Source organism: Schistocerca serialis, chromosome 1 (assembly GCF_023864345.2).
Source record: "Schistocerca serialis cubense isolate TAMUIC-IGC-003099 chromosome 1, iqSchSeri2.2, whole genome shotgun sequence".
Classification (NCBI taxonomy): Eukaryota; Metazoa; Arthropoda; class Insecta; order Orthoptera; family Acrididae; genus Schistocerca; species Schistocerca serialis.
The window spans coordinates 422,547,471-422,559,807 of record NC_064638.1 but is presented as its reverse complement, the minus strand read 5'-3'; the positions used below and the strand labels follow the sequence as shown (position 1 = coordinate 422,559,807).

Genomic DNA, 12,337 nt, shown 5'->3' with positions numbered 1-12,337 from the left:
AACATAGAGGTAACGCGGCTACGACCTTAACTGACTATCTCCTCTCTCCCCTCGAGCAGACCATGAAGGCCCAAAGGTACCGACCGGCCGCCGTGTCATCCTCAGACCACTGCCGTCACTGGAAGCAGATATGGAGGGGCATGTGGTCAGCACACCGCTCTCCTGGCCGTATGTCAGTTTCCGAGAACGGAGCCGCTACTTCTCAGTCAAGTAGCTCCTCAGTTTGCCTCACAAGGGCTGAGTGCACCCCGCTTGCCAACAGCGTTCGGCAGACCGGATGGTCACCCATTCAAGTGCTAGCTCAACCCGACAGCGCTTAACTTCGGTGATCTGATGGGAACCGGTGTTACCAATGCGGCAAGGCCGTTGGCTTAACTGACGAAAGCTTCTTGAAAAACTGCCGTTATCTACGCTTACTTATGGTAGCCTGGCGTAGTTTTTCAGCTCTGCCTACAGGTCACCCGATTCACGTAAATTACTGGCCAGTGGTTTGTGAGAACGGAGCTGGAAACCCGTAGCATTCCAGATGTCCTTCCGTGCGTTCGGATCAGGCGAATTTGGCGGCGAAGACATCAACGTGAGTTTACTATTACGGCCTCCAGACGATTGTAATATGGTTCTCGTCTCAAGGACAGTTATCCTGCTGCAAGGTGCCATCAATATCGGGGAAGAGATCAGACGTGAAATAATGGTTATCAATAATGTTCACATAGTCCGCAGCCAGCTCTCATGCTGCCTTCAAATACTGTCAGAGATCGCTTGGAGGCGTGGTGCACGATCTCGATAGCATAGTACTGTCCCCAACTTCCTGCATCTGTGCTGATGATATGTACAATACCATCAGCCATTCGTCTGAAAGACGCTGTATTCGGACGCGGTCATCAATCAGACGAAACAAGAAAAGTGGTTTTTCCGATCCGGCGACATGTTTCCATCGATCCCCAGTCCAATCTCGATGGTCCTATTCCCACTACAGTCGTAACTGACGATATCGTTGGGTCAACGTGGGGGCAGGTGGGACGTCTGCTGTGGAACCCCATGTTCAACAATGTGTGCTGAATGGGTGTGCTCCAATCAATTCTGCTTGCACCAGCGCTTTATTCCGTCATCATCTGCTCAGATTGCCTCTGATCCTTAATTATAGGTCTGGCATAAGCGTCCGACCTCTACCTTAAGTGATGTCACTCGGGTGTGTCGTGGTTTCGCCGTCCTTCAGAGTCATTGTACAGATGTTCACGACAGTAGTGAGAAAACAGCCGACCAACACTGTCATTTGCGAGACGCTCGTTCAGAGACACCTTGGCGTAGCAGTCTGGCGTGCGTTAAAGTCGACTGTGTCAGAGGTTTTCCCCCATTTGTAGCTCATCGATGCTGGAATATTTCTCATGCGCTTCTGCTGGTGTACTTTCCTTTCTCCGTCACGTACCCGCAGCGCCACCAAGCGGTACTGAATCTCTCAGTGGCCAGTGGACATAATGTTTTGTCTCGTTGTATTATACCTTGATTTAAGAGGAAGCGCTTGAAAATGGTGCATCGCGTATATGAACTAAGTGTAAAAATAGTTTACTCATCTTGAGTAGTAAGGAGCAATCTCTAATAGTTACTTGAGAGGAGATGGACTTCTACCCAAGATCGCTTGCAAGCAACAAAGTAGTGAGTAGTGCGTGTTATGGGATACGAGCATTCGGTAAATTATAACCCTGACTAGCCGACGCATCGTTCATCTCGTCCCTCATATATCTGAGAATGTTTCACAGAAAAGGTCCTATAAACATGACTCCGGGAACGCATCGTTGCCACGGTAGATAGCGCTGACGAATGACAGTTTCTCTGACCACATGCCACGTGTTATTTGTGCGTTGTAGGCTGTGTAATTGATGCAGTGTACTGTAAGCAGCAGAAGGGTCCGGTATTCATGTCGGGAATATGGCGAGGTGGTGTGTGTATACGGCCAACAGATGAAAACGGTCGAGAGGCAGCACGACTATACCAAAACAAGTACCATCACACAACATTTAAGGCCCTTGTATCGTCATTGGTCCTTTCGGACGGACAATTTCGTAGGGTGGCGGCGGACTGTGCGTACACCAGATTTGGACGAACGGTTCTACAAGATACTGAGACGAACCCTAGTACAAGCTCAAGGCAAGTGGTTCGCTAACATGATGCATGGTGTAAGTCAACGTACGATTACGTTTATCTTGCATGACAACCGCTGCTGTTCCTATCAACTACAACCCATGAAGGCTACTTTGAATATCTGTTGTGACGTTTATGCGATGCAGCTCTGTGCTGTGTTCCAGGGTGATTTTTAGTTGTTGAACGTTCACCGTCCATTTCTCTACACTCGTTCATAGGACCTCCCTTCCTCCATTTCCAGTAAGGAACCCGTCCCTTCAATTTGTCGGTTTTATTAATGTTCAACCAGTATAATAACCTTTTATCGTGATACGTTGTAACATGGTTTTGCTGTTACTATGCACCAGCTATTACACATTTGATTTTATCTCTGTATCAATGCATTCATAGATCCGAAGATGGTAACCACGCTTACGAAACTGGTAATAGACAATAAAGGTTTTTTACAAGCGATCTTGACTGAGGAGTTGACCTCTCAAGGAAGTAAAAGTAAAATATTGTGCGTAAGGTCAAGGTGAAAAATGATATTACCTTTCAACTAGGTGTTACCTGCGGCTGCCCTTGTATATCAGTATCTTTGCTATGACCAGTGATAGGGAGTAAGAAAACTGGTAATTTATAATCGTCACTGTGTATAGTGGAGTAAAGACGTATGTATAAAAAATTATGCAATGCTGGTGTGTAGGTACATAATGAATGTGTTCCTGTTTTTTGCTGAATGCCGAATCTGAAAGAACCAATTATATTTTGTAATTATATTTAAAAGATGCCTTGATTCATTAGATTCGTACGGCAGAAGAATTTTTAGAGATTCTACTGACTCACACAGTACTGGCGTGACATTTTGCCTCCAGAGCGACAAATACCAGCCTTTACTTCCTTCCATTTCAATGTATTACAGTACCTACAGTTTTTATCCCTCCCACTATGGTAACTAATTTATGATTAACATAGTCAATTAATAAATCATAATGAAACCCAGACTCACTAAAAGCCTCCACATTCCACGTGTAAAAGTATGACGTCTCTGTTTGTCGTTCATTGTTTCAATGACGCCGTCGCGTTGTGTGTATCTTCATGCGTCTGTGAAACTGTAAGAGGCGCGTGATGCCCAGCGTTTGAAACGCGACTGGCTTGTGACTGTTTACTGTCTCTGTAGCTCTGAGGGTGTGTATCTAAGTTCCAGCAAAAAAAAAAATGTGGAAATTTGTGGTAGGTTCCTATGCGACCAAACTGCTGAGGTCATTGCTCCCTAGGCACACTACTTTGTAAGTAGGCTGTTTATGTTTTCTTATTGGCAACGTTACGTAGCGCTCTGTATGAAAATCACTGGCTGTGCTGTGTGCAGTCTGTGGCTAGTTTGCATTGTTGTCTGAAACATGTTCCTCAGTGCTTTTCGGCAGTGAATTTGCACCGGCAACATTCACATTTTGACAAGCGGAAAATGTGTCTTGACTCATTTGAGAAAACGGTGAGAACCCAAAACCTGAGTCTACAGTATTTGCAATATTGTGTTCTGTCATTCCCGATTCCTGAGGCGAGCTGTTGCCGACCGATCGATCGATAATGCTTCCCTGTTCACTACCTGTTTCACTGTCTACACCATTATTTGACGCCCGCTCCATTTCCCTATGCACAGTTACCAAATTACTACTTTGAACATTAGTTAATTCATTACTCGGCGACGCTGATAAGCTACGCTCGTCGTCACTATTATTTCTCAGTTTACTTTGGAGCCTAGTGTTACGTTTTTCACACGCCATTATTGTCACAATATTTCACACGATAACACAGAAAAGCACAATTTGAAGAGCAAAATAAGATAACACATTAACATAGAAATGGAAATAATGTCTACTTAAATACTTGGTGCAAATCTACATGCATGTCACAACTGTTTTACTGTACAACAATGAAAGACTGCAACTACAAAGGAGATTCTCTCTACAATTACGCGCTAGCAATAAACAAAATCTACGCTAATTACACAAACTACAAGGAAAAAATCAGAAGATTCCAGTGAGGTATCCTCGGCTAAGGGTCGACATATGAAACGTCCCCTTTGAAAAATTTATACAGGACTGTGCTTAACCTGACACACAATATTTTTAGCGCAACGCAATCTGACTTTCAGAAATCCCTGCAAAACAATGGCCCTGACTAACATTAACCTATGCATTTCACAAATCGCTTACCTCACAAAAATCTTGGTTACTCGAACTACTGCAATACAGCGAGCGCCACTGCTGCCAGCTAAATAAAAGATTCTAACTACGGAAGGCACTAACTACTGATAGGCATAGTTAGCAAATGAAAGATTTTGATAGAGAACAAATGATGTATTTACCTTAATAGTCATAATATATATAGCAGTTCATGCCAAATTACAAAACTCCGCCATCTCTCTCCCCACATCCACCACTGCTGGCGGCTCACCTCCAACTGCGCAACGCTACGCGCTGTTCACATCCAGCTGCCCAACACTACAATGGCAGACAACAATGCAAACCAGCCACAGACTGCACACAGCACAGCCAGTGATTTTCATACAGAGCGCTACGTAATGTTGCCAATAAGAAAACATAAACAGCCTACTTACAACTTAATCTAACAAAAACTAACTTACGCTAAGGACAACACACACGCCCATGCCCGATGGAGAACTCGAACCTCCGACGGGGGGAGCCGCGAGAACAGTGGCAAGGCGCCCTAGACCGCCTGGCTACTCCGCGCGGTCAAGTTCTGTCACAACTGAGATTTCTCCCAGGTTTGCTACGTTCGAGTTACTATCGAAACTTTGATCTACGCGGTAAACCAGACTTCTACATCTACATCTACATCTATACTCCGCGAGCCACCTTACGGTGTGTGGCGGAGGGTACTTATTGTACCACTATCTGATCCCCCCTTCCCTGTTCCATTCACGAATTGTGCGTGGGAAGAACGACTGCTTGTAAGTCTCCGTATTTGCTCTAATTTCTCGGATCTTTTCGTTGTGATCATTACGCGAGATATATGTGGGCGGTAGTAATATGTTGCCCATCTCTTCCCGGAATGTGCTCTCTCGTAATTTCGATAATAAACCTCTCCGTATTGCGTAACGCCTTTCTTGAAGTGTCCGCCACTGGAGCTTGTTCAGCATCTCCGTAACGCTCTCGCGCTGACTAAATGTCCCCATGACGAATCGCGCTGCTTTTCGCTGGATCATGTCTATCTCTTCTATTAATCCAACCTGGTAAGGGTCCCATACTGATGAGCAATACTCAAGAATCGGACGAACAAGCGTTTTGTAAGCTACTTCTTTCGTCGATGAGTCACATTTTCTTAGAATTCTTCCTATGAATCTCAACCTGGCGCCTGCTTTTCCCACTATTTGTTTTATGTGATCATTCCACTTCAGATCGCTCCGGATAGTAACTCCTAAGTATTTTACGGTCGTTACCGCTTCCAATGATTTACCACCTATGGCATAATCGTACTGGAATGGATTTCTGCCCCTATGTATGCGCATTATATTACATTTATCTACGTTTAGGGAAAGCTGCCAGCTGTCGCACCATGCATTAATCCTCTGCAGGTCCTCCTGGAGTACGTACGAGTCTTCTGATGTTGCTACTTTCTTGTAGACAACCGTGTCATCTGCAAATAGCCTCACGGAGCTACCGATGTTGTCAACTAAGTCATTTATGTATATTGTAAACAATAAAGGTCTTATCACGCTTCCCTGCGGTACTCCCGAAATTACCTCTACATCTGCAGATTTTGAACCGTTAAGAATGACATGTTGTGTTCTTTCTTCTAGGAAATCCTGAATCCAATCACAAACCTGGTCCGATATTCCGTAAGCTCGTATTTTTTTCACTAAACGTAAGTGCGGAACCGTATCAAATGCCTTCCTGAAGTCCAGGAAAACGGCATCAATCTGCTCGCCAGTGTCTACGGCACTGTGAATTTCTTGGGCAAATAGGGCGAGCTGAGTTTCACATGATCTCTGTTTGCGGAATCCATGTTGGTTATGATGAAGGAGATTTGTATTATCTAAGAACGTCATAATACGAGAACACAAAACATGTTCCATTATTCTACAACAGATTGACGTAAGCGAAATAGGCCTATAATTATTCGCATCTGATTTACGACCCTTCTTGAAAATGGGAACGACCTGCGCTTTCTTCCAGTCGCTAGGTACTTTACGTTCTTCCAGCGATCTACGATAAATTGCTGATAGAAAGGGGGCAAGTTCTTTAGCATAATCACTGTAGAATCTTAAGGGTATCTCATCTGGTCCGGATGCTTTTCCGCTACTAAGTGATAGCAGTTGTTTTTCAATTCCGATATCGTTTATTTCAATATTTTCCATTTTGGCGTCCGTGCGACGGCTGAAGTCAGGGACCGTGTTACGATTTTCCGCAGTGAAACAGTTTCGGAACACTGAATTTAGTATTTCTGCCTTTCTTCGGTCGTCCTCTGTTTCGGTTCCGTCGTGGTCAACGAGTGACTGAATAGGGGATTTAGATCCGCTTACCGATTTTACATATGACCAAAACTTTTTAGGGTTCTTGTTTAGATTGTTTGCCAATGTTTTATGTTCGAATTCGTTGAATGCTTCTCTCATTGCTCTCTTTACGCTCTTTTTCGCTTCGTTCAGCTTTTCCTTATCAGCTATGATTCGACTACTCTTAAACTTATGATGAAGCTTTCTTTGTTTCCGTAGTACCTTTCGTACATGATTGTTATACCACGGTGGATCTTTCCCCTCGCTTTGGACCTTAGTCGGTACGAACTTATCTAAGGCGTACTGGACGATGTTTCTGAATTTTTTCCATTTTTGTTCCACATCCTCTTCCTCAGAAATGAACGTTTGATGGTGGTCACTCAGATATTCTGCGATTTGTGCCCTATCACTCTTGTTAAGCAAATATATTTTCCTTCCTTTCTTGGCATTTCTTATTACACTTGTAGTCATTGATGCAACCACTGACTTATGATCACTGATACCCTCTTCTACATTCACGGAGTCGAAAAGTTCCGGTCTATTTGTTGCTATGAGGTCTAAAACGTTAGCTTCACGAGTTGGTTCTCTAACTATCTGCTCGAAGTAATTCTCGGACAAGGCAGTCAGGATAATGTCACAAGAGTCTCTGTCCCTGGCTCCAGTTCTGATTGTGTGACTATCCCATTCTATACCTGGTAGATTGAAGTCTCCCCCTATTACAATAGTATGATCACGAAACTTCTTCACGACATTCTGCAGGTTCTCTCTGAGGCGCTCAACTACTACGGTTGCTGATGCAGGTGGTCTATAGAAGCATCCGACTATCATATCTGACCCACCTTTGATACTTAACTTAACCCAGAATGATGACTTACGGTTTCTGTGCAGGTCGCACTATCGTTGAATACCAGTTTTCGGGCTTACCGTAGGATTTTACTGTCGTATCTCCACAAAAACTCTCCAGCTACGTCAGCTCATGTAACAGGTCACTATCAAAAACATCACGCACAGTAACTTTGGATTCGCACGCTACACTTAGAGTCGCCGACGATCGCGCCAGTGTCGTCTTCATCCCACTCAATTATAGCCTATTTAAAAATATTAATAGTACTCAAGATCTAGAGACAAGTGAAATGTGCGTACTGCTTTATTGGCCGAAGGCCCCTGGTCGGGGTTCGGGAGCATGGAGCAACTCTGATTGTTTGATGCGACTTCGGCAACTTGCGCGTCGATGATGATGAAATGATAATAATGAAAACACACACACATCCAGTTACAAGTGGCAAAAATCCGACCCAGGATCCCATGGGCAAGAGTTAGTATTGCTAACCACATGACCATGAACTATTTACGCAAGTTGGAACACATCTTAGAAGTTATAAGAGTCGCGTGACGATCAAAGGTTAACATTCGGCGGGCTTGTGACTGATATTAGTACGAAAGTATGGGTGAAAATCGTAGAGGATTGCATATGCATTGTATTCATTTTGTTGTGTCGTATTATGTAGAAAATACTGTAACTGTATTTTCACAAATATGATCAGATATAAAAGTCAAAGAGTAAATAGTTTTTTCGAAGGGTGATTACTGTTCCATATCATACGTTATAGTCTTCAGACCAATAAACATGTTGTACTAGACACTTTCTAAAGTAGCCTATGTTCTTCCACAGCGTTCAACCTATCTCTACAACAAATTTCATCAAAATCAGTTCAGCAATTTAATTGTGAAAGCCTAAGAGTTTCTTCCATTTTAATACACTGAAGCGCCGGAGGAACTGGTATAGGCGTGCAAACAGGCCGTATATAGCGGCGCAGTCGGCAACGCTTGTATAAGACAAGTGTCAGGTGCAGTTGTTACATCGGTTACTGCTGCTACAATGGCAGGTTATCAAGATTTAAGTGAGTTTGAACGTTGTGTTAAGTAGGCGCACGAGCGATGGAACACAGCATCTCTGGATTAGCGATGAAGAGGGGTTTGTCCCATACGACCATTTCACGATGGTATCGTGAATATCAAAAATCCGGTAAAACAGCAAATCTCCGACATCGCTGCGGCCGGAAAAAGGTCCTGCAAGGACGGGACCAACGACGACTGGAGAGAATTGTTCAACGTGACAGAAGCGCAACCCTTCCGCAAACTGCTGCAGATTTCAATACTGGACCACCAACAAGTGCCAGCGTGGGAACCATTTAATGAAATATCATCGATATGGACTTTCGGAGCCGAAGGACCACCACTCGTGTACCCTTGATTACTGCACGACACAAAAATTTACGCCTCGCCTGGGCCCATCAACACTGACGTTGTACTGTTGCTGACTGGGAACATGTTGCCTGGACGCATGACTCGCGTTTCCAATTGTATATATCCACACTAAAATTACGCTGAAGAGCCAAAAAAAACTGGCACAACTGCCTAATATCACATAGGGTCCCCGCGAGCGGACGGACGTGTACGGGTATGGAGACAACCTCATGAATCCATGGACCCTGCATGTCAAGCTGGTGGAGGGTCTGTAATGATGTGGGGCGCGGGCAGTTCGAGCGATATGGAACCCCTGATAGTCTAGATGCGACTCTGACAGCTGACACGTACGTAAGCAACCTGTCTAATCACCGGCATCCATCCATGCCCATTGTGCATTCCGACGGACTTGGGCATTTCCAGCAGGACAATGCGACATCCCACACGTTCAGAATAGCTACAGAGTGGTTCCAATAACCCTCTTCTGAGTTTAAACTTTTCCACTGGCCACCAAATTCCCCAGACATGGACGTTATTGAACGTATCGGGGATGAATCGTATCGTGCTGTCCAGAAGAGATCTCCACCCCTCGTACTCTTGCGGATTTATGTGCAGCCCTGCAGGATTCATGGTGTCAGTTCCTTCCAGCACTGCCTCTGACATTAGTGGAGTACATGCCACGTCGTGTTGCGGCACTTCTGTGTGCTCGCGGGGACCCTATACGATTTTAGGCAGTTGTACCAGTTTTTTTGGCTCTTGAGCGTAATTTTAGTGTGGATACGGATTACAGCGAAGATAGGAATGCCCTGATGCTCCGTGCTACCTTGTGGACAGTGCAGGACGCATGCGCGCCCATTGCTGCTGTCGCACAGTGTCGTGCGGCGGCTACTGGAAGCTGGAAGGCAGCAGCCGCGGGGCGACATTCCAGGCGGCCGCGGGCTTATTTATAGCCCGGCCCAGCGAGCGGGGCAGCTCGGCTCAGCTCGGCGCGGCGCGCCGCGGCACACGTCTGCGGAAACGTGCCGCAATCACGGCCGCTCTGGCGAGCCCTCGGCCGCGGGGTCGACGGCCAGCGGACGGGCGGCGCTCGCACTGCGCCACGCCGCGCCGGCCGGCTCCGTACGCACGACCGCGATAAATCCTCTGCGGCAAAACACAGCCCCGGGTATGCTGTACCCCTTTTAAAGACTGTCGGCGCCACTCGGCAAAACGACGACAGGAAGCTGCATTTCACTCGAATTTAGCGACGCACCGCTGTATAGGTCCTTAAGCAAACGCCCAGATCGTTTCCCGAAAACGAACGACAAGAACTCGGCTGATGCAGGAACCATTACATTTCCCTCTGCTGATTTAAGGGGGTAGCTGTTGCGCAACACACTGTCTTGCAACAATTCAGCTGCACGCACTTCCTGTGGCTTTGATATCCTATATGTCAGATGCGAGAATCAGTAATGCTGAAGATGGTGACGAGTGCGACTAGAGTGCAGCGCCGGGTTTCTATCGTTGAACTATAGGGAGACTATGAAATCCGGAGCAGTCAAATTTCGTTTGACTATATATGAAGGTAGTATCTGTTCCCGAAAGAACAGATACAATTGATGACCATGCAGCTTCTGTAAAATAAAGTGATAATTAAATCTACTCCCTAACTGCAAACAGGCGTTGATATACATCGTTGAAGACATGTTGAAAATGTGTGCCCCGACCGGGACTCGAACCCGGGATCTCCTGCTTACATGGCAGACGCTCTATCCAGTTGAGCCACCGAGGGCACAGAAGATAGTGCACCAGTCCACCTGCAGGAACTTATCCCTTGCACGTTCTCCGTGAGACCCACATTCCCAGCATCTCCACACCACCACATTCGTAGTCCCCAATGATATACATCATTTGCAGCTACGGTGTCGATTTAATTATCATTTCAAATTTCTTTTGCGTCATCATCTTCTGACCCCTTTAATGCGGCTCGCGACGAATACCTCTTCTGTATCAATCTTTTCATCTAGGAGTAACACTTGCAATCCACGTCCTCAGTTATTTGGTGGATAGTTTCCAAATTGTCTGCTTCTACAGTTTTTGCCCTCTACAGCTCACTCTACATCTACATCCACATCTACATGATTACTCCACAATTCACATTTAAGTGCTTGGCAGAGGATTCATCGAACCACAATCATACTATCTCTCTACCATTCCACTCCCGAACAGCCCGCGGGAAAACGAACGCCTAAACCTTTCTGTTCGAGCTCTGATTTCTCTTATTTTATTTTGATGATCATTCCTACCTATGTAGATTGAGCTCAACAAAATATTTTCGCATTCGGAAGAGAAAGTTGGCGACTGAAATTTCGTAAATAGATCCCGCCGCGACGATAAACGTCTTTGCTTTAATGACTTTCATCCCAAGTCGCGTATCATATCTGCCACACTCTCTCCCCTATTACGTGATAATAAAAAACGAGCTGCCCTTTTTTGCACCCTTTCGATGTCCTACGTCAATCCCACCTGGTAAGGATCCCACACCGCGCAGCAATATTCTAACAGAGGACGAACGAGTGTAGTGTAAGCTGTCTCTTTACTGGACTTGTTGCATCTTCTAAGTGTCCTGCCAATGAAACGCAACCTTTGACTCGCCTTCCCCACAATATTATCTATGTGGTCTTCCCAACTGAAGTTGTTCGTAATTTTAACACCCAGGTACTTAGTTGAATTGACAGACATGAGAATTGTACTATTTATAGAGTAATCGAATTCCAACGGATTTCTTTTGAAACTCATGTGGATCACCTCAGACTTTTCGTTATTTAGCGCCAACTGCCACCTGCCACACCATACAGCAATCTTTTCTAAATCGCTTTGCAACTGATACTGGTCTTCGCATGACCTTGCTAGACGGTAAATTACAGCATCACCTGCGAAGAACCTAAGAGAACTGCTCAGATTGTCACCCAGGTCATTTATGCAGGGTGTTACAAAAAGGTACGGCCAAACTTTCAGGAAACATTCCTCACACACAAAGGAAGAAAATATGTTATGTGTACATGTGTCCGGAAACGCTTACTTTCCATGTTAGAGCTCATTTTTATTACTTCTCTTCAAATCACATTAATCATGGAATGGAAACACATAGCAACAGAACTTAACAGCGTGACTTCAAACAGTTTGTTACAGGAAATGTTCAAAATGTCCTCCGTTAGCGAGGATACATGCATCCACTCTCCGTCGCATGGAATCCCTGATGCGCTGATGCAGCCCTGGAGAATGACGTATCACAGCCGTCCACAATACGAGCACAAAGAGTCTCTACATTTGGCACTGGGGTTGCGTAGACAAGAGCTTTCAAATGCCCCCATGAATGAAAGTCAAGAGGGTTGAGTCAGGAGAGCGTGGAGGCCATGGAATTGGTCCGTCTCTACCAATCCATCGGTCACCGAATCTGTTGTTGAGAAGCGTACG

At 45.3% G+C, this 12,337-nt stretch overlaps 1 non-coding gene and 1 pseudogene across 1 annotated transcript; both read right to left on the bottom strand.

Moving 5' to 3' along the window:
- Nucleotides 1-253: 253 nt before the first annotated feature.
- On the bottom strand, nt 254-371 carry LOC126430201 (5S ribosomal RNA; annotated as a pseudogene).
- A 10,207-nt stretch (nt 372-10,578) lies between these two features.
- Nucleotides 10,579-10,653, bottom strand: Trnat-ugu (transfer RNA threonine (anticodon UGU)). Its single transcript has one exon. It is a non-coding gene; the product is annotated as a tRNA-Thr (tRNA).
- Nucleotides 10,654-12,337: the final 1,684 nt, after the last annotated feature.